Source organism: Oncorhynchus nerka, linkage group LG1 (assembly GCF_034236695.1).
Source record: "Oncorhynchus nerka isolate Pitt River linkage group LG1, Oner_Uvic_2.0, whole genome shotgun sequence".
NCBI lineage: Eukaryota > Metazoa > Chordata > Actinopteri > Salmoniformes > Salmonidae > Oncorhynchus > Oncorhynchus nerka.
Genome location: NC_088396.1, coordinates 45,691,972 through 45,714,025, shown reverse-complemented (window position 1 = coordinate 45,714,025; position 22,054 = coordinate 45,691,972). Strand labels below are relative to the sequence as shown.

Below are 22,054 nucleotides of genomic sequence, written 5' to 3'. Positions count from 1 at the left end.
AATTCTAGGCTTCTAAACAGCTTCTACCCCAAGCCATAAGACTCCTGAACACCTAATCAAACGGCTACCCAGACTATTTGCATTGCCCCCCACCTTTACACTGCTGCTACTCTCTGTTGTTATCATCTATGCATAGTCACTTTAATAACTCTACCTACATGTACATATTACCTCAACTAACCGGTGCCCCCGCACATTGATTCTGTACCGGTACCCCTCTCTATATCATCTTGCTATTGTTATTTTATGGCTGCTCTTTAATTACTCGTTACTTTTACTTCTTATTCTTCTTTTAAACTGCATTATTGGTTAGGGGCTCGTAAGTAAGCATTTCACTGTAAGGTCTACTCCCCTTGTATTCGGCCCATGTGACAATTACAATTTGATTTGATTTGTATACATTATTTAACATTAATTTTCATTGGGTACAAAATAATCTGAAACAGCCAAAACGAACACCAAATGCATCCAACGAATTTGTAGTCATTGTGTGCTTTGAATATGGGACCAAATAGTTAATGGGAAATTTCACCCTGGCATAAATGTTTACGTCAAAAACATTACAATTATCAAAACCATAAGCTAGAACGAGAGCATTTTCATTTCACGGGTAGAATAGGGAAGTTTCGATTACCTGTGTATTTGGCTGCTCACAGTGATCCACCAAGTCCAGCATTTACAGCGAATCCAGATACCGCCCTGCTAGGTAGATGTTTTTCACTAACATTCATCATCATGCCAGTGTGGTGTTCTGTGTCTGGCTGTGCTAATTACAAATAAGTGAGAAAATTTTATCTTTCACCGTTCTAGATATCGGACATTCAACCCGATGTGGCTATCAAGAATGATGCTTATAGTGACCAAAGATTATAATAAGGATTTTCAGGCTGAATTGACGGGGAATCCATTTAGATTACAGCTGAGAAGTGATCTGATACCATTTATTCCCCCCTTCACAACAAAACTGAAGATTCTAGATTAGAGATAATGTAACGTTAGCTAGCATGCTAGCCTATCTGGAATAGGTAAGTCAGCTAGCTAACATTACAGTCCTCTATTTAACTCCGAAAGCCATCAGCAATATCATATAGCTAGCTAACTATCATTTGAATAATACTGTCAATAAGTTTTACATATGTCATTGCAGGACTCACTTGTCCCTTCAGCAAAGTAAACATGTTTATTTATTTGTTCAATGTGGTTGCCATCTATTCCACCCTTGTCTGGTAAAACACTCCTTTACTAAAAATATAATTGTCGATATAGCTCTATTTGTGTGTTGGTAGCACTGATGAATGTGTATAAATTGTCTAAGGTTTGTTAGTTCATTCTCAGCTGGCTAGCAATCTTGCTGCCAATTTAGTGGTATTAGTTAGCTAACAGCAAGCTGACAATATTGATATGTTCATGTTAGGTATGCTAAGCTAGCCAGTCTAATAGAGATCAATACAATTAGTGAGGTGGTTAAATAGTGTATTGATGTATTTTGTTGTAGGTGGTATAGAATCTTATCCACCAGTATGGGCTTTCAACCCCTAGCTCTGCACAAGGTGAAAGGAAATTGTCCCCCCAAAAATATTTATATTTGTAAAACTCTGGAGTCCTTCCACAGTGCCCTACTGAAAATACCCCAAAGCGGCAGAATTTTGGGTGCACGAGCATGAGGGGGACATGCCTTGCGGTTCTGGAGCAAAACAACATTGTGGTACAGAAACCAGAAATGAACACTGTAAGGTATAAAATCAAGACTAAAACAGTAATGACACAACCACCTCCTCTCTGCAGATTTTCAAAACACAATAGGAAGACATGCGTACAAAAATCCCCTGCCACAGGCTACTATTGGCAGGAATGAGTCAATGCGTTGGGGGAGGTTTACATTTAGGTCTTTGAAAGGAGGAAGGGGTTTTTGGTTGTGCAGGGTTCTGCTTACAGACAGTTCATGTATTGTTGTGTATGAGAACTATTGAATGGTGCCACTTCTCCTATCTCCCATAGACAACAATTCATGCTGTGTAATAACTGCCAATTCACTTTGTTGACTGAACTTTCCTCTCAAAAGCAGCTCCCTATGTCCCTGATTGTCCCTAAACAACTCACAAGTCTGTCTCTAAACACTTAGGTCCCAATCAGTTGACACCTTTACCAACCTTATTACTGATGAAAGTGTTTGTTCTGGGGTCACCAGGTCAATTCAGAAAGCTGATTGAGGACCTTATTACTGATGAATGTGTTTGTTCTGCTGCCTCTAGGTCCATTCAGAAAGCTGATTGAGGACCTTATTACTGATGAAAGTGTTTGTTCTGCTGCCTCTAGGTCCATTCAGAAAGCTGATTGAGGACCTTATTATTGATGAAAGTGTTTGTTCTGCTGCCTCTAGGTCCATTCAGAAAGCTGATTGAGGACCGTATTACTGATGAAAGTGTTTGTTCTGCTGCCTCTAGGTCCATTCAGAAAGCTGATTGAGGACCTTATTACTGATGAATGTGTTTGTTCTGCTGCCTCTAGGTCCATTCAGAAAGCTGATTGAGGACCTTATTACTGATGAAAGTGTTTGTTCTGCTGCCTCTAGGTCCATTCAGAAAGCTGATTGAGGACCTTATTACTGATGAAAGTGTTTGTTCTGCTGCCTCTAGGTCCATTCAGAAAGCTGATTGAGGATGTGTTTGTTCTGCTGCCTCTAGGTCCATTCAGAAAGCTGATTGAGGACCTTATTACTGATGAAAGTGTTTGTTCTGCTGCCTCTAGGTCCATTCAGAAAGCTGATTGAGGACATTATTACTGATGAATGTGTTTGTTCTGCTGCCTCTAGGTCCATTCAGAAAGCTGATTGAGGACCTTATTACTGATGAAAGTGTTTGTTCTGCTGCCTCTAGGTCCATTCAGAAAGCTGATTGAGGACCTTATTACTGATGAAAGTGTTTGTTCTGCTGCCTCTAGGTCCATTCAGAAAGCTGATTGAGGACCTTATTACTGATGAATGTGTTTGTTCTGCTGCCTCTAGGTCCATTCAGAAAGCTGATTGAGGACCGTATTACTGATGAAAGTGTTTGTTCTGCTGCCTCTAGGTCCATTCAGAAAGCTGATTGAGGACGTTATTACTGATGAATGTGTTTGTTCTGGTGTCACCAGGTCAATTCAGAAAGCTGATTGAGGACCTTATTACTGATGAATGTGTTTGTTCTGCTGCCTCTAGGTCCATTCAGAAAGCTGATTGAGGACCTTATTACTGATGAGTGTTTGTTCTGCTGCCTCTAGTTCCATTCAGAAAGCTGATTGAGGACGTTATTACTGATGAATGTGTTTGTTCTGGTGTCACCAGGTCAATTCAGAAAGCTGATTGAGGACCTTATTACTGATGAAAGTGTTTGTTTTTATGACCGTGTTTTTCTTTCTGTTTGCATTTTGTATTTATATTTTGATGTGTCTATTTTCTGTAATTTACGTCATTCAAGGCTCATCTGTAAAAGAGACTTTGGTCTCAGTTTAACTCGCTGATAAAATAAAAGGTTAATAAATAAACAAAAGTGTCTTACCCTACGTCAATAAAATGGTAACAACACAACCATGTCTTTCCAGGAGACGTGCAGTACCATTAAATCTTCTGCAAGGGGTCCAAACAGTTGGTGGTTATTAAGGTCTATGATCCCTACATCACTTCCGGCAGAGTCTTGTCTAACTGTCCGTACACCGTAGACAGAACAAGACCATTCGCCACATGCACAAAGAGTCTCAGCTTCCAAACACCATTGCCAGTGTACCAAAGCTGGATAAAGGACTTTGGCTGTGTTTATACAGGTAATCTTAATTCAGATATTTTTTTCATGAATTGGTCTTTTGTCCAATCAGATCGGTTCTGAAAAAGCTCTGATGTGATTGGTCAAAAGACCAATTAGTGGAAAAAAGTCTGGCTCAGTGTAGGGCTGGGCAGTATACCATATTTTACTATATACCGGTATTGATGCACGGATCAGTTTGGGTGTTTACTTTTCCTTTTATAAAGGTATTTGAATGTTTAGTTTGTTAAATATGATATTCCGTGCGTAAAGTCCATTTTTAGTAGTTAAATCGTTACTTTAGTCATCCCTCTCCTCTATCTCTCACTCTCTCCTTGTCACTTTCTTCACAGCCCCGGCCCCTGTCTCTCAAGGAGCACATTTGTTGTTGCTTGACCACGAGACACTTGTGTTCAGTCTGCATGGTCAATGCAGCACATGCAACAATGTTGATTCCACTTATTAATATAAATCCTCAAGAGTTATATACTCACACAATTACTTTGTGTTTCTTATATCCGCAAACAGCTAGTTTGTCTTTTCGCTAGTTTTATGTAAATCGTGTTAGCCGCTAATGCTAATCGCTAGTTAGCTTGAAGACACAATAGGGCTTATCATTCAGCATTCGAAGCCCACACCTGCCTTCCTCCTGGGCAATTATGTGTGAAAGACATCTCACTGATCTAGAAATGACTGGGACATGATGAAAACAAGCCCAGAATCTGCCAGGGTGAATTTCCCCTTTAACATTTTACTACTTTAATTTAGTGAATTTGTTCCAATACTTTTGGTCGCCTATGTACAGAAATTACTGTCATTTCTAAACGGTTTACAGATATGGTTGAAAATATTCTCAAATGAAAGCTGACAGTCTGCACTTTATCCTTGTAGTCATTGTATCATTTCAAATCCAACGTGATGGAGTATAGTGAACAAAACACTAAAAAAGAGTCACTCACTATATACAGTAGTATATACACACCAATATACACACTCAATAACATGCACTACATTGACACAACCACACACATTCACAAACACCACACACACACTCACATAGCACAAACATGCACCTTTTGCTATGAGACTCGAAAATTATCACTGATTATCCTTGAGATGGTTCTACAACTTGATTGGAGTCCACCTGTGGAAAATTGATAGGACATGATTTGGAAAGGCACACACCTGTCTATATGAGGTCCCACAGTATACAGTACATGTCAGAGCATAAACCAAAGCATGAGGTCGAAGGATTTGTCCGTAGTGATCCGAGGCAGGATTGTCTCGAGGCACAGATCTGGTGAATGGTACCAAAACATGTCTGCAGCATTGGAGGTCCCCAAGAACACAGTGGTTTCCAACATTCTTAAATTGAATATGTTTGTAACCACCAAGACTCTTCCTAGAGCTGGCCGCCAAGCCAGACTGAGCAGATAGGGGAGAAGGGCATTGGTCAGGGAGGTGACCAAGAACCCTATGGTCATTCTGACAGAGCTCCAGAGTTCCTCTGTGGAGATGGGAGAACCTTCCAGAAGGACAATCATCTATGCAGCACTCCACCAATCAGGCCTTTATTTTAGAGTGGCCAGATGGAAGCAACTCCCCAGGAAAAGGCACATGACAGCCTGCTTGGAGTTTGCCATAAAGCACCTAAAGGACTGTCAGACCATGAGAAACAAGATTCCGTCTGGAGGAAACCTGGCGCCATCCCTAAGGCAAAGCATGTTGGTGGCAGCATCATACTGTGGGGATGTTTTTCAGCGGCAGGGACTGGGAGACTAGTCAGGATCGAGGGAAAGATGAATTGAGCAAAGTACAGAGATCCTTGATGAAAACTTGCTCCAGAGCGCTCAGGACCTCAGACTGGGACGAAGGTTCACCTTCCAACGAGACAATAACCCTAACCACACATCCAAGACAACGCAGGAGTCACTTCGGGAAAAGTCCCTGGATGTCCTTGAGTGGCCCAACCAGAGCCCGGACTTCAACCCGATCGAACATCTCTGGAGAAACTTGAAAATAGCTGTGCAGCGACTCTCCCCATCCAACTCAACAGAGCTTGAGAGTTACATTATCAGTAACCATCACTCCTGTGTTCCAATGGTACGTTGTGTTAGCTAATCAAAGTTTATCATTTTAAAATATTAATTGATCATAAGAAAACCCTTTTGCAATTATGTTAGAACAGCTGAAATCTGTTGTTCTGATTAAAGAAGCAATACAACTGGCCTTCCTTAGACTAGTTGAGTATCTGGACTATCAGCATTTGTGGGTTCGATTACAGGCTCACAATGGCCAGAAACAAAGAACTTTCTTCTGAAACTCGTCAGTCTATTCTTGTTCTAAAGAATGAAGGCTATTCTATATGAGAAATTGCCAAGAAACTGAAGATCTCTTACAACGTTGTGTACTACTCACATGACAGAACAGTGCAAACTGTCTCTAACCAGAATAGAAAGAGGAGTGGGAGGCCTCAGTGCAGAACTGAGCAAGAGGACAAGTATATTAGTGTCTAGTTTGAGAAACAGACGCCTCACAAGTCCTCAACTGCCAGCTCATTAAATACAGTCTTAAATTCAGTCTCAAACTACAGTCTCAAATTCAACAGTGAAGAGGCAACTCCAGGATGCTGGCCTTCTAGGCAGAGATGCAAAGAAAAAGCCATATCTCAGACTGGCCAATAAAAATAAAAGATTAAGATGGGCAAAAGAACACAGACACTGGTCAACATCCCGGAGTCGCCTCTTCACTGTTGACATTTAGACAGTGTAAGGGAAATCTTAAAGCTACAGCATACAATGACATTCTAGATGATTCTGTGCTTCCACTTTTGTGACAACAGTTTGGGGAAGGCCCTTTCCTGTTTCAGCATGACAATGCTCCCATGCACAAAGCGAGGTGCATATACAAATGATTAGTTGAGATTGGTGTGGAAGAACATGACTGGCCTGCACAGAGCCCTGACCTCAACCCCATCGAACACCTTAGGGATGAATTGGAACGCCGACTGCAAGCCAGGCCTAGTCACCCGACATTAGTGCCCAACCTCAGTAATGCTCTTGTGAATGAATGGAAGCAAGTCCCTGCAGCAATGTTCCAACATCTAGTGGAAAGCCTTTCCAGAATAGTGGAGGCTGTTATAGCAGCAATGGGGGGGACCAAATCCATATTAATGCCCATGATTTTGGAATGAGATGTTCGACGAGCATGAGAGAGTAATAGGATACGGCATGTGTCAAAATTGATTGATTCCTGACAGGTGTCAAAAATGATTGATTGCTGACCTTATGACCTGATGACGTGTACTGAATATGTGCCCCCGCCCCGCCCCCCTGTTCGTGTGGTCATGTGTTAGAGGGTGTTTGAACTTTTGGGGCCCATGCCCCCCCTCCACCCCCCAGTTTTATCTCCCTTATGGTTGTTATCTATGAAGCAGGAATGTCTGGGGCTATAGATAGCGCTGGGGCCTCAGCATTATAAATGTCCAGAACAAGCCATTTTTTAAGACCTGAATATTAAACATCTAAAATATGTCTACAAGGGGAATTCTCGGAGTGCTCTGTAGCTCATGTCACGAACCCAACGCCAAAAGCTTGGAGGATATTTTGGTAGAGGCTCCCGAATGTTTTAACGGATTTCTGTGTACAAGCGAGGGCCATATTTCGTACATATTCAACCCGGAGGAATCTACGGTTAAGATATTCACAGACAGCGTGTCCCAACCCTTTTATCGTGCAGAACCCGAGCCTTTTTCTCCAGCGCTAAGGATGCGAGAATGGCTTAAAATAAGGCTAGCTTTGTGTCAAATGGAACGTGCCCTGAGTGCTTCAAGGCTGCCAGGATATGCGTTGGAAGAACAAGTCTGTGGACGCCAGGATCTAAAGGCTCTGAGAGTCACTTCCATGATGACGTGTACTGAATATGTGCCCCCGCCCCGTCCCCCCTGTTCGTGTGGTCATGTGTTAGAGGGTGTTTGAACTTTTGGGGCCCATGACCGTATGTCCCCCCCCCCAGTTTTATCTCCCTTATGGTTGTTATCTATGAAGCAGGAATGTCTGGGGCTATAGATAGCGCTGGGGCCTCAGCATTATAAATGTCCAGAACAAGGCTTGCGAAACCCAGAACCGTAAACCCTATTTTTTAAACATGGATTTTGCGATCAGTGGCAAAGCTGTGATGACTGTAGCCTCGGAGGCAGGACTGCGTCTGAAACATCGAGAAAGGGCAAAGTATACAGCCGCAATATACGATGCACCAAAAAGCGTTTTTAAACGTGTATAGAACCCAGATACCGCCGCAACGGCGCTGAAAGATGAAGTGTTGATGTCTAACGGACAGCATTGGGGGCATCTGTTTGATTACTTGGCCTGTAGCGTGAAACTCTATACGTTAGCCGAAGGAGAAGAATATACCGACCAGAAATTAGGCGTGACTTATGATGTTGAAGACTGGACGGTTTTTCGACAGGTTTTGTGTCCCGAACTGAGCCGTATCACCAAGGGTTACAGCTTGTTCACAGGCTACGAGACCCTTTGGGAAGGTACCCCGGACACCTCAGGAAGAGTATTTCACAGAGTTAAATTACAACGTATAAATGGACGGCCTTGCGGGTGCGTGGAATTTTACGTCAGCACCGCGGAAATCCGAAACCAAAACATCAGGGCTTGCGGTTCGGACGGGGATTTCCGGCTTCGAATGCTTATACCCCTTAAAAGCTGGCCTTTAATGGAATTGCAAATGTTGGAGCTGTTGGACGCTCTGTTTGTACAGAGCCAAAAGCGCCAGAGCATTGTACGGATAAAGAAGTGCATAATATATACGAATCCTGAGGATTACGACTCAAAGCAACCCCAAGAAGATACAACGTCAGGAGAGGCAGCCCCCAAAGAAAGCGAGGTAAGCTGTGTTGTTAACCCCGCCCAGATACCCCGAGGGTTGGTTCAAGAATAAAAAGGCTGGTTCTTAAAACCTACAGTTCTTAACCTATGCATTGACCATGGATATTCCTAACGCATACCCGAACTCCGAAACGGCCTGGGCTCCCGACACTAAGGATTGTATGCCTCTCAGCCCTCCATTCTACTCCCCCCTGGCAAGACCCTCGACACCCCCTACCTGTACACAACCTGAGGATGTGTTTGATGGGGTGGTCAGTACTATTTTTGTTGACACAATCAAGGCCTCAGTAGCCGCGCTTTTAGACGTGGTGATTGGAGAATATATACGAGAAAAATGCATCGGTTGTGAGATTAATCACCCCAGCCAGCGAAGGCACCCCTGCCTATACAATCCCCCAAGATACTACTTCTTCAACAATTTTGAGGCGCTGGTGAAAAGACTTTGGTCCCGCCGGTTTATACCATCGCTGGTCAGAGCCCTGGAGGCTATGGGCCTTGTGCCGTCTATCCCCAGAGTTTACGGGGTAACCGAAGCATTCCTACACGAGCTAAAGGAGGCAATTCACATACACCAGAAACTCAAAGAAATCCGACACACCCTGGTGGAGGATAACAAATACAGGGAGGCTGTGGTGTCGGATGTGATGGCTTTCTGGCTCAATAAACCCCAAGAGCCCGAGTGACATTTTTGTTATTTAGATGTAGAGCAATGGGTAACTATATGTATACAATGTTAGATAGAATAAATACATTTTTTCTTTTGAGAGAACTTACAAGTGTTATGCATCAAATTATTGAAAATAAAGTGAACAATGTCTCGTTCTACAAAACCCCCAATTCCGGGGCTAATGTAGAGCGTGTTTTGAAAATGGACCAAATCATGACTCATGTACGCCATGCTGGCGAGGTTCTACAATGGACACAAATGGTAACCCGGCTTGGTGGTGATTCTGAAGAACTAGAAACAACCTTGTCTAAGATTTTACTTTATTTGTTTGAAACACCCTTTAATTGTACCATGTATCATATTTGTTGTTTATATACTTTTATAGCGGATGTGTCTGTTGTAAAAATTCAGCGAAACAAACCTGTTAATCTAAGCCAAATATACAAGGTTTTACATGATTCGATCATAGAGAAAGGGGGGGCATGTATCCTGCAACGAATTAGGGATTGTCTGTATACGTAATACCTAATGTTTTCATGAAAATAAAAATCCCAAAAATGAAAATGAAATGTTGTTGTTATTTGAAAGTGGCTCATTAACATTATTGTACCTCAGAGAGGCAAGAAGGAAGGCAGGGCAGATTTTGAAAAACATTTATTATAATCCCTCTAACCCGGGGTCTTATGGTGGTAAGGAGCGTTTACAGCGCGCTTTAGCCGAAGAAACAGGTCACAGGTTAAGCGATGCTAAAGTCACTGAGTGGCTATCCGAACAAGATGCGCACACTCTACATAAACCCGTGAGAAAACATTTTCCTAGAAATAGAGTTTTTTCTACACACCCATTGTCCCAATTTCAGGCGGATCTATGTGACATGCAGGCCCTTGCAGATAAAAATGAAGGAAACCGCTACATGCTAACGGTCATAGATATTTTCTCTAAAATAGCTTTTGTCCGGGTCTTAAAGAATAAGAGCGGCGCTGAGGTGACCAGGGCATTTGCCTCTATCTTGAAGGAAGGAGGCGCCCCCAAGAAAGTGCAGACCGATGGCGGAAAATACTTTTTTAATAAGACCTTTCAGAAACTAATGAAAAAGCACAATATAGTACATTTTGCTACAGGATCGGATTTGAAAGCTTCTGTGGTTGAACACTTTAACAGGACTCTGAAGGAGAGGATGTGGCGCTATTTTACAGCGCACAACACGCATAGATATATAGATATAGTTCAAGATTTAGTAATTGCGTATAACAATAGTTATCATAAAAGTATATAAGGATGAAACCCTCCGAAGTCTCTTCGGAAAACTCTTTTCAAGTCTTTAAAAATCTGTATGGTTTGCTCCCTCTTCGCCGTAAGAAAAAAATACATTTTAAATTTATTGTGGGGGACTTGGTTCGTATATCCAAGTTGAGGGGTGTTTTCGATAAAAAATATGTGCAAGGATACAGTGATGAGCTTTTCATGGTTACAGAATGTCTGCCGCGCATACCCCCGGTCTACATATTAAAAGATTATGACGGGGAACTTATAACGGGATCTTTTTATGAGCAGGAATTACAGAAGGTAACGGTTGGTAAAGACAAGGTGTTTCACGTAGAGGAGATTCTAGATCAAAAGAGAGAGAAAGGTCAAAAATGGGTGCTGGTCCGCTGGAAAAACTGGCCGCTAAAATTCAACAGCTGGGTATTAGAGAAGGATGTAGTGGAGGCATCAGGGGTTAATTTAAACCCCCATGCATGATAAAATACATCCTCATTCGGGTGTACACCGGAGGGCATAATGGAACACAGCGGCTTCTACACACATATATCGTAATAATCAGAGTTCTAATTATACAACCAATTTTCCAAAGCCTATAGAGTTATCAGAGGCCTGGGAAGTAGGGCTCAGCGAGATTACATACCCCCATAGCTGGTATAATATCAAAGATAAGGACCGGGAATTTTATTTCAAAAAGTTAACGGAACCTGCTAAATTTATGAAGGTTAAAAAAGGGTTCTATAGAACCGTCGAAAGGCTCGTCTCCGAGTTGAATGAACGGCTATCGCAGAACAGTATGGAAATATTCCTGATGTACAACCCTATAAATAAAAGGGTACAAATCTCAGGAGATGCTTCAGGGGGGATAAAGACCAGTGGTAATTTAGCCTACATGTTAGGGATGGGGCCCAATACATGGACGTATGTGAGAGATAAATTATTCCCATTCCCCGCGGATATACATGCAGGATTTTACAACATATTTGTGTATACCGACATCATATCCTATCAAAGGGTCGGAGACAGCTGTGTGCCACTCCTGAGAACGGTTCATATAGATGGAAAGGATGGGGACATCGTCACTGTCACCTACGACAAGCCACACTACGTACCTGTAAGCAAGAAATATATTGAAAACATTCTTGTTGAGCTTAAAACGGATCAGAACGAAAACATTGAATTTACTTATGGTAAAACGATTGTAAAACTCCACTTTAGACCCACCAAAACCTCTCTACATATATAATATTAGTATTATATATTTTATATACATAATACATCTAAATTAAAATTATGGAACACCGACATCTCGACCCTAACCGGTATGTCACATACTATGTGGATCAAGTGGGTAATGGGTTACCAGGATATTATGGATCGCCCACCATGTATGGTTCGGGGATCGGAGGGATATTTCGTAATCTCTTTAGGATGGTTTTACCGTTTATGAAGAGAGGCTTCAGCATAGCCAAACCGCATTTAAAATCAGCAGCAAAAAATATAGTAAGTGAGGTTGTCGCCAATGCGATAAACAGAAGGGCGTCACCAGATGTCGAGAGTCAAGAAGGCTCGGGGTTGATGATGTTGTCTCGAAGACCGAAAAAGAGACCGCCAGGTATAAGGCGAAGACTTGAGCCTAAAAACGGCGGTTAACGGTTAAAAGAAACTCAGTTAGTCAAAGACGGGGTAAAGTGAGGAGGTCTGGACCAAAAACGGTAAAAAGAATACTCGGAAGTATTTTCTAAAAGAACAAGCACCATGGCTCTTTTACACCGCATGTCCTCTGAAGCTATAAAAACAGAGCTCGATCTTTTCACGGCCCCCTTAACCCAACATTCAGTAGAGAGGTCCAGTTATGTGGAGATAGCCCCACTCTCTGCCATTACAGACAACGGCCCCATAGAGTTTTTCATACCAGGCAACGGTGACAACTATCTGGACCTCAACAACACCTTGGTGCATTTGCGTCTAAAAGTAACCAAAAGAGATGGTACTGATATTGCAAACGATGCCAAAGTGAGTCTCATTAATTACCCAGTGGCCACCATCTTCTCCCAAGTGGATGTGACTTTGGGGGAACGGCTAATCAGTCAAAGCAGTGCCACATACCCCTACCGTGCCATCATGGAATGCTTACTCAACTACTCTGAAGACACTCTCAAGACCCAATTCAGCGCAGGGCTTTTTAGCAAGGATACTGCAGGAGGCTCTATGGAATCGACAGACCCATCCACAGGTGCAAATAAAGGCCTGGCCGCCCGGGCTCGCTACTGTGCAGAATCTCGAGAGTTTCATCTGCTAGGCCCTATACACTCTGACATTTTCTTTCAAGAACGTTTACTCTTAAATGCGGTTGATTTAAGACTAAAATTAACCAGGGCCAAGGATGAGTTTTGCCTAATGTCTGCAACGGATGGGGACTTTAGCTTAAAAGTGTTGGGGGCCACGCTTTTTATTAAAAAGTATCGGTATCTCCGGCAGTTCGTCTGGGTCACTCACAGGCTTTGCTGAAAGGAAATGCCCTTTACCCTCTCCAAAGAATTACCATGAAAACCTTTAGCATACCTGTGGGCAGCAGAATCTGCAGTCAAGAAAACCTATTTCTAGGCCCTTTACCGCGATACGTAGTTATAGGTTTGGTTGATCACGCCTCCAATACGGGCAGCTTAAATAAAAAAAACTTTAATTTTCAACACTTCAATGCAGAGTATGTCGCTCTGTGTCAGGACGGACGTCAGGTCCCTGCTAAGGCTTTCCAACCGCAATTTAATAACAACATATCTGTGCGAGAATTTTACAATCTATTCCTGGCTACCGGGAGGCATCTAAAAGATCTCTCTTTACCTATTGACAGAAATGATTTTGCCGAGGGTTACACAATGTATGCTTTCAATTTATCCCCAGATGATGACACCTCAGGAAATCTTTCTGTGGTGTCCCAAGGTAACCTCAGGCTGGAAATGCGTTTCCGTACACCTTTAGCCTGTACGGTTAGCATGATTGTTTATGCCTGCTCTGATTCAATCTTGGAGGTGAATAGCCGAAGACAGGTTTTAGTAGATTATTATTAAGGATCGTTGAGCAAAAGACATGAATACCCAAGAGTTGGAAGGGCTGATGAGCCGACTGATTGGAAAACAATTTTGCGGAGTGTTGGCTTGTGATGAATTACCTATGGAGAAATGGAAGGTGCGGCCTGCAATGTTTATTGTCAATACCCATCCTAAAAACATGCCGGGTGAACATTGGCTAGCTGTGACCTTAGAAGAGGAAGGAGGAAGAAAAATCTCAACTTTTTTTGATTCCTATGGTTTCCCACCCGGTTTTTCACATTTCCCCAAATCTATTAAAGAATTTCTGACCAAAAATGGCTCAAAGATATACTACAATATCAAACAGGTGCAAGATACCCTTTCAACGACATGCGGTCAACACTGTGTATTCTACCTATGCCAAAGAGCCCGGGGAGTTTCTTTTGAAGATGTTATGTCTCTTTATAAGGATGATTTAAGAAGTAATGATAAAGTTGTAGCTTGTTTTGTTAGAAAATATCAAAAGTGTTCAAATGTGTATCCTCTAAGAACGTGTAATCAAGGCGTATGCTCACGCCAAATGTTTCAAGAATGCCACAAATGTTAAATTGCTTATTTTTCAAATAAAATTTATTGAATTTAATCATAGTCATTCAAAAGTCATTCAAAAGGCTAACCACCCAGAGAGATCGGGATTAGGGAAAGGTCCAGAGGCGTTCAGGGGGGTAAATGGGTTATCGTCATTCATTTCATAAGGATGCGAGGGTTTTGGGGCATCTTTAGGGGTGCTGTATCTCGGTGACGGTTTGTGTTTTAAAGAGTGAATCTGTTGCCGAATCTTATAGTTGGGTACACCCGAGAGGGGTATGTTGAGGATGGCCAGGGCCTTAAGAAACTGAAGCCACCCTGGAGGTCTTCGGTCATCAGCCACCTTGTGGGCAGATGTGGTACTTTTAAGCAAGTCAAGTATATGTGAACCCTTGACAACAGCCCCCTGAAGGATAAACTCTCCTTTGTCATTCCAAGTAGCTGCCCCATTTGAGTCTTTTAGCTTGTTCATAATGTAGCTAACATTTTTCCTGTTACGTGCCGGAACATGGGTTAACAAGTCATGCATAACTTTATCTTCAACAGGCATTTGATCTTCAGATGGTAAGCTCGCAGGTACCGGCCTTACAGGGGCGTGGCTCTCGCGAGGCTCGTCATCTTTTAAAGGGTCCTGTAGGGAAATAGTTAAATGGCCTGTCTCTCTCTCCCCTTGTTTCACCAAGGACAAATACCTTTGCAAGAGGTTTGTGTATTTTTGGACCTTATCATAGGGGTTCAATCCTTTTTGATTCAAAATATCCTTCATGGCCGTATCCAAATCATTTTCCGCTGTTTGTCTGATATTTTCGGGGGCCCCTGCATTTGTTTTTTAAGTCTATCCAACTCTTGTTGTGGCACCAGATACATTTTATTGGCCATCACCCTATGTGTTCAACCACCACGTCGGGCTGCAATAAGGCTGGTGATGAAGGGCACGGCTATACTTAGTAAAGGTAGAATAAAACCGCCAGACTGTTGTATGCTATGTCGTTTCTTTTGAAGACTGACCCTTTTATTGGCAAAGAGCTTGATCGAGGTCTTTTGTCTCTTTAATTTTTCAATTGTGTCAGGGTGAGTGGAATGCGTCCTTTGAGAAGATTCAAAGCAATCTCACATAGGGATAATATGAGATCTGAAGAACAGTGACCCAAGATGGCCTTCCGTTCATTAGATGTAGCCCCAACTAGGCTTCTCAAGAGGGGCAAGTTTCTTTTTAAACGCAGAGACATAGCGGCTACTTTTTTTAGGAATGTACACAGCCGGCCACTCCCACGGGAACAGACCGGTTCGTAGCCTCAGGTGTTCTGGAGTATTTGCTTTTAAATCCACGATTAAATAAGAAAATGGCGCTTGGGTTGCGTCCTCGTAGCTCTCCATAAAGTAGGATTTCCTTCCCGGGTACATCTGCTGAGCTAGAGTGTTAATTTGTAGTTTGTCTCTAGGATTTTTGAACAAAACCATGTAATTGGCGTTCAAACTGATGGTGCGGCTATTTTTACCTTGGTGAAACACATTCTGCACCAAGTAAAGCACGGACAGGTTTCTATGATGAGTATATTGGGTAAACGCTCGGGCAATTTCGGGATGTTCGCTACCTGCAAATAGCATATCGTCCAAAACCAACAGATTGTTTTTATGAGGAGGTAAAAGTTCATCATCAGACAGGGTATCAGGTATTCCTTCAACAAACTTGATTTTTATTGTCTTCAACAATTCATCATACAGAGGTTGATAACATGAATAACACCACACAACATTATCAGGCTTTTGAGATAACACATGTTCAGAATTCTCTAAAATACTTTTTACAAAACAAGTTTTACCACTATTCGAAGGCCCTGCGATTAAGGCCGAAAATGGTAGTTGCAACCGGGGTCAAAACCTTCTACAGCAGTCATTATATCTTAAGCTTTAAGACCCCTGTAGCTTGTAGCATAAGTCAACACCCAAAGGGGTAATGTGGTCCAGTCAGGCAAAAGCAGTCTCTTGTCATAGACAACCCTGAATCTTTTAGTAAGTGGGGCCTTCCTCAGATGGAAGCCCTTTATTATACACAACAATCTTTTTGTAGGAGCTCCTAAATCTCAAAGTCACTATTCCTGTCATTTAGGAACCACCCCTCAAACAAACGTGTGATTGATTCCTAGTTTTTACACGAGGTGTATTTTTTTTCATAGTTTTTGAGTCACGCCTGACACACTGCGGCCTGTAGCATAAGTCAGTAGCCATAGGGCAATGTAGTCCCGTCAGGCAAAAGCACTCTCTTGTCATAGACAACCCTGAATCTTTTAATGAGTGGGGCATTCCTCAGATGGAAGCCCTTTTTATCCCTAACAATCTTTTTGTAGGAGCTCAAAATCTCCAAGTCACTATTCCTGTCATTTAGGAACCCCTCGACCAAGCGTGTGATTGATTCCAAGTTTACACGCTGGGCATTTTCATAGTTTTGAGTCACTCCTTTGGCTTTCAATACCACGTGATTCTTTAGCGTTCTAAAAGCATAGCTTTTGGGCCCACAGGATGACCATTCTGTGATATGGTCACCCTCTGCGAGTTCGCTCGTTAAGCCACCCAGATAGTTGCTGAGTGGGGGGCTCCAATCCCCTGGTTTGCTTACATAGACCACAGAGTCTGTGTCGTGGTAAAGTACCCGCCTCTGAAGCTGCTCCATGAGCTTGTACAGTTCAAGTCGGCCATAGGCCGTGGTAAATGCTGCAAGAAACACATTTACATTACCCGGGGTAGAACCCACTTCTTGTTACGTCGCCATTGCACCAAGGCAATGTCTTGACTCAAGAATGAAAAATGTGAAATTTCGTATTGGTCCGAAAAAATGAATTCCAAAAATTCTTCAGGGTCTTTAATAATCGACGTTGTCAACATATTACACCTCTGCGCTAATTTGCCCCAAAGCGAATTTAGGTACAATTTCGACACATTTCGTTTGGTTTTGTTGACCTCTATTCTGTCAGGGTCAAGAAGGATGCCTTCTCTGTCATGATAGTCTTGAATGTACCTGTCTTTACTTTCTTGATCTGTGACCGATGCAGGATAGCCTGAAGCCATTTGCTTACATCTCAAGAAGGTCTTGATGTACTCTTTAAAAAGAGTGTCTGATTTCTTTGGAAAGTTCCATACTTCAAAGATTTTGGCCACACGATACCCCATCTCTAAAGCCTTAGAGAATTCAGCTGTGACCCATACACCTGTCAGTGCTCTTTCTTGATCGGTGTGATCACATGGGGTTTGTTGTATGTTTTCACTGCAGGTGCGACAAAGGGGAAAGAAAAGTTTTCCTTGAGGGCCCCTGTAAGGCAACACAGGTATAAACAAACCCCTTGGAGGGTAGACTGTTGCTTTGATCAGACCAAAATAGTTTTGAGGTAAGTCAAAATCACGATGAATAATTTCAGGATGACCTATAGGATAGCATGAGGAACTCATTACATGCGGATAAAGGGATGTAAAATCCACATAGCCTATTGTCTCGTCGGGTTGCGCTACATACCTCAATGTCAAAGCATTGGTACGGCCGCCATACAAGGCCTGTCTTGGCTCCAGAGGTTCTGGGATGTCAAAGCTGGAAAGGAATGCTTGAACATGAGGATCAGACTTTTTGAGGGCTGTCCATTCGTGCTCCCACAAAACAACCACTTTTAGACCGTAAGTAGCCTGTAACGAATCAACTTTGTCTTGAAACTCTTGGTACATTTCCCCAAAAGTCTTTTGGGTTAGGACACATATGTTCTGGGGCACAAAGCAAGATTTGCAACCATGGAAGAAACAACCGTTGTACTCATACACGGTCTCAACCCCGTCAATCTTGGTGTAGCCATCTACATGGTAAGAGCCAAACGCCTTCTCCCCTCGATTCAAAGCATGTTGAATAAAAATGTCTTTATCCTGGGCCATATACTCTAGCCATTGAATGGACCCACTAGAGTAGGCCTTGAACTGGCGTCGGTAGTTGTCAGGCGAGGGGATCGCTATAGAGGATGTCGGCATATAGTGTGTACGGTATGTTTTCATGCATGCCGATGCAATCGTTGTACAACTCCAAGGGTCAATACCTGCATCTTTGATTACCTCTTCTCTGAATCTGAGGCATCCTTCACGAAGTATAACCACATCATTGTCACAGTATGATTCCATCTCTTTATGGAAATCAAAGGTGCCATGTCTTACTGTCTCATACCAAGTCATGAATCTCTCTCGCTCTTTGGGAGACATTTGATCACACCCATACATTTCTGGGCTGGGATATGATCCTATATAGTGTAGATTCTCCTCAGATGTGAAGAAGTGGGGGAACCAGCCTTTCACAGAGTTTTCAAAACCCAAGGCCTCTGGCATTTGAGCCAATCTCATGGGTAAGAAGCTTAAACTGTCAATGTATCTCTGGTTGAAGGCGGGATCTACAAAACACAGGATTTTACTCCCTTGCGCTAGGACCCTCGGCGCTATGCCTTGCTTTATCAAGGGGTTCAGAAGAAGGTACGAGTCGTAGGCTCTAGCATTGTGCGCTATGAACGTAAAGTTTCGGTACTGTGGTTTTCTAAAATGTTTTAGAAAGAGTAGTGCACAATTGGATCCTTCTGCAGACCACTTTTCCCCGTGAATGTCATGGTAGATACAAAAATAGGCAAATGATCCCCCGATTGTTGATTTGTCTCAAAATCATAGAACACATATTTCTCTGAAGGTTCATCTTCAGCCAAGGGCTGAATATAACACTCGTGTGGCACTTCTTGAACCACTTCAGCATTTCTGCTTTTCAGACCCCCTTTACAGATTGGACACTGTAGGATTCCACAAACATGTGGTTTAGGGCTATCTATTTTAAGGCTGTAATTGCAATGACATTTTGGGCATTTCTTGTTAATGGCACAAATGCTTACAGATTTACAGGCCTTAGGGTGCCATGTTTCAATTTTGTGTTTATCGTAACAGTAGGTCGAACGACATGTGCGATGGCAATCCTCACATGGTGTCAAGTTTAGGGTCTGCATAGGGCACTCGGCATCCTGACATACAGAACAGTTATAACGGCACGAGTGCCCCCTTTCGGCTGTAGCCGGTATGGCAGGATCTACACACATAGGTTGCCCCTAGGAACGCCGTGACGTTTGTAACGGCATAGTAATGTTCGTTTTGCACATAAAAGTACAGAATCTGGGGGTGCGGTTGGGGGTGTTTTGGAACTTCAAGAGAGCTGCATTAGCTCTACTGTGGTACAAAACCACAATCTTGATATTCAGAAGGTTTTCAAATTTGACAATGTCTGAGAATGCCACGCCTTCATGGATCCCGAGACCCACCGCCGTTTGGATCTCTCTAGCCTTTTGCAATGCCGTCAGATCAGTACATCCGGGGTTAAGTAAATGCGCTAGGCCTATTGCAAAACATAGCTTATTATCGGGATTGTGAACGTTTATGAGGTAGGCCCTTTTATTGCTTATGATTTCTGACTGCATTAGGCTATCAAGCTTCCTTCTCTGCCCACCGCCCCCTGTGGTTGACGTATTATTTGCACTACAAGCTCTAGGGTTCGATCGGCTATGATGGCTAAATTTGACTGAACAAGGCGTTCTACCAGCGCTGTAAATTGTTCAAGATCTGCTTCGCCATTGGGTAAAATAAGAGATACTGAATTATGCAGGCTATCTCCACATATTTCCAACTGTAAGACATCACGAGGTTCGCCATAATCTCTTGCTGTTTCTAACAGGTCATTCAGAGTGTCCATTATCATCATGTAAAATACAGCATAGTCAAGATTCTGATTCACACATAGGAAATTGAAAAACTGTCGAATCTCTGTATTGTTGAATTTATTCCTGTACACAACCCTGACACGTCTATCTGAACATCTGCAGCCAGATTTATTAGATAATTGTCCAATTCCCCAAAAACATCTTGTGGCGTTTCAGACTCTACGGACCTAGGCGTTACGGGTTGTTCTATCGCTGTCGGGGTTGTCGGGGCCGAAATTGTCTGACTCGCGTTCATACGATTAATTAAGGTTATGAGGGCTTCGGGAATCTGGGATAACATGTTTTCCTCAACCCCCCCTGACTGGTTCATACGATTAATCATTTCTAAGAGTTCGGCTGGAATCTGTGTTAATATGCTTTCATCTAACGTTCCTGAATCGTTCATACGTCTTATAACTTCTAGGAGTTCGTCTGGAATCTGGGATAAGAGGCTTTCAACTGTCTCCCCGTGTTGCGTTAGTTCTGCCATTTTTGGATAATTAAGAGTGTTCGTTTTTTTTCTTCTGTAATGGTTGGTGTTACATGTATGATTTTAGCGTCTGTATTTGCGTTTTTAATGGGGTTGCTGTTTAACATGCGTGGAATTGTTCTATGCCAGAATAACATATCGTCTCTGTACTGTCTCTCAATTAAATCCCCCAGTCGTTTGTATAGCAAAACATTCCTCGATTTCAAAGCCCTGGAAAATAATGTGAAAAACCTTTCTTGTTCGGCTGCAGGTATTGAGGCCGTAGAATTGACTGGGTCTATAAGGTTGGCCGCATCACAGAATAGCTGGTCATCAACATCTGACATGTCATTAAAAACAGGTCTCTTGGGTGTTTCATTCGGAATGCTCGGGCGCCGAATCCCCCAGCTCTAGATTTATGTGGTCGTCTGTGCCGTTTTTCGCCGGTGCGGAGTCTGAATGAAAATAATACATACATAATTACGTTATTAGATATAAAAATATATATGTTAGCTACATACAAATGTCAAATACCTTTCCGTTATAATAATATATATTAACAGTACATAGTTAAAATACCTCGGCTTTTTTGGCGCTTGTTGTGACGAATCGCCGAAACCGGGGGTGTGTGACTTTTTCCCTCTAGCGTTCCAGATTCTGCTGGGTCTGTCTCCGGGCAGTCTGAAAAAACATTATTTGTCCTTGTTTTTACATAGGCTATCAACAGATCTATAACTAATAAAAAGGCTGCTAACTAATAACAAAACTGTATAATGGTCCCATACCTTGTCCCTGGAGCGCCGGCTCGTGAAGCAGCAAGTTCCCGGCCCAACAGTAGTTTTCGGGTGGGCTTGATTCTGAGCAGTGTACTTGGGCCACAGTTGATCGTTGCCTGTTGGGGTCTGGAATATGTCGGGAGGGGGTCGATGTTCCCTGGATTCGCGGTGAGTTTGAAAAAGCGCTCGTACAGAACGGTAGAATTGCATCAAAATCCTGCGTGTCAGATGTCCATAACACATCCTTTATCATAACGGGATGTATGTCGGCTGTAAATACATAAAATAGTTTAAAAAAATAGTACAACCTATTTTTAAAATGTTTATATATAAATATTTCTTGGGTATGTGTTTAATTATAAGGACTTACAACGAAAAAAGGCCGTTGGTGATTGTCTGCCAGACTTTTGCTCCTGCGAACCCCCATCATGTTCCAGATCAGGTAAATCGCGTAAAATCTGCGTAAATGTCGGGGATCCTAGATTCCATTAGACAATGTTAACAGTTATACGCTATATCTACACTTTTTTTTTTTTTTTTACCTATATTGGGCTTTCGGCCTGAAATACCCAAATAACTAGGGGTTAATATTCCAATAATATTCAAACAAATCTTAAAATATGTTTTTTTCATTTACTCACCTCCAGAAATATCCATTATGCGAGATTCCCTTATTCCGAATATTATTATTATTATTTTAATCTGTCCGTGCAGCTCAATATTCGGGCCTTTATGTTTGCGCTAAAGCAATGCTGACAACGTTAAAAAATAGTTCTGTCCCTAACTATCTAAAAGTTCGGAATGAGTTTTTTTGAGAGATGTATGCTACACC

At 42.4% G+C, this 22,054-nt stretch overlaps 1 long non-coding RNA gene across 1 annotated transcript; it reads right to left on the bottom strand.

Moving 5' to 3' along the window:
- Positions 1 to 20,844: 20,844 nt before the first annotated feature.
- On the bottom strand, positions 20,845 to 21,425 carry LOC135572923 (uncharacterized). The gene is made up of 3 exons (XR_010464548.1): positions 21,232 to 21,425; positions 21,026 to 21,127; positions 20,845 to 20,901 (listed from the first exon to the last, which is right to left on the bottom strand). It is a non-coding gene; the product is annotated as an uncharacterized LOC135572923 (long non-coding RNA).
- Between the last annotated feature and the right edge of the window lie 629 nt (positions 21,426 to 22,054).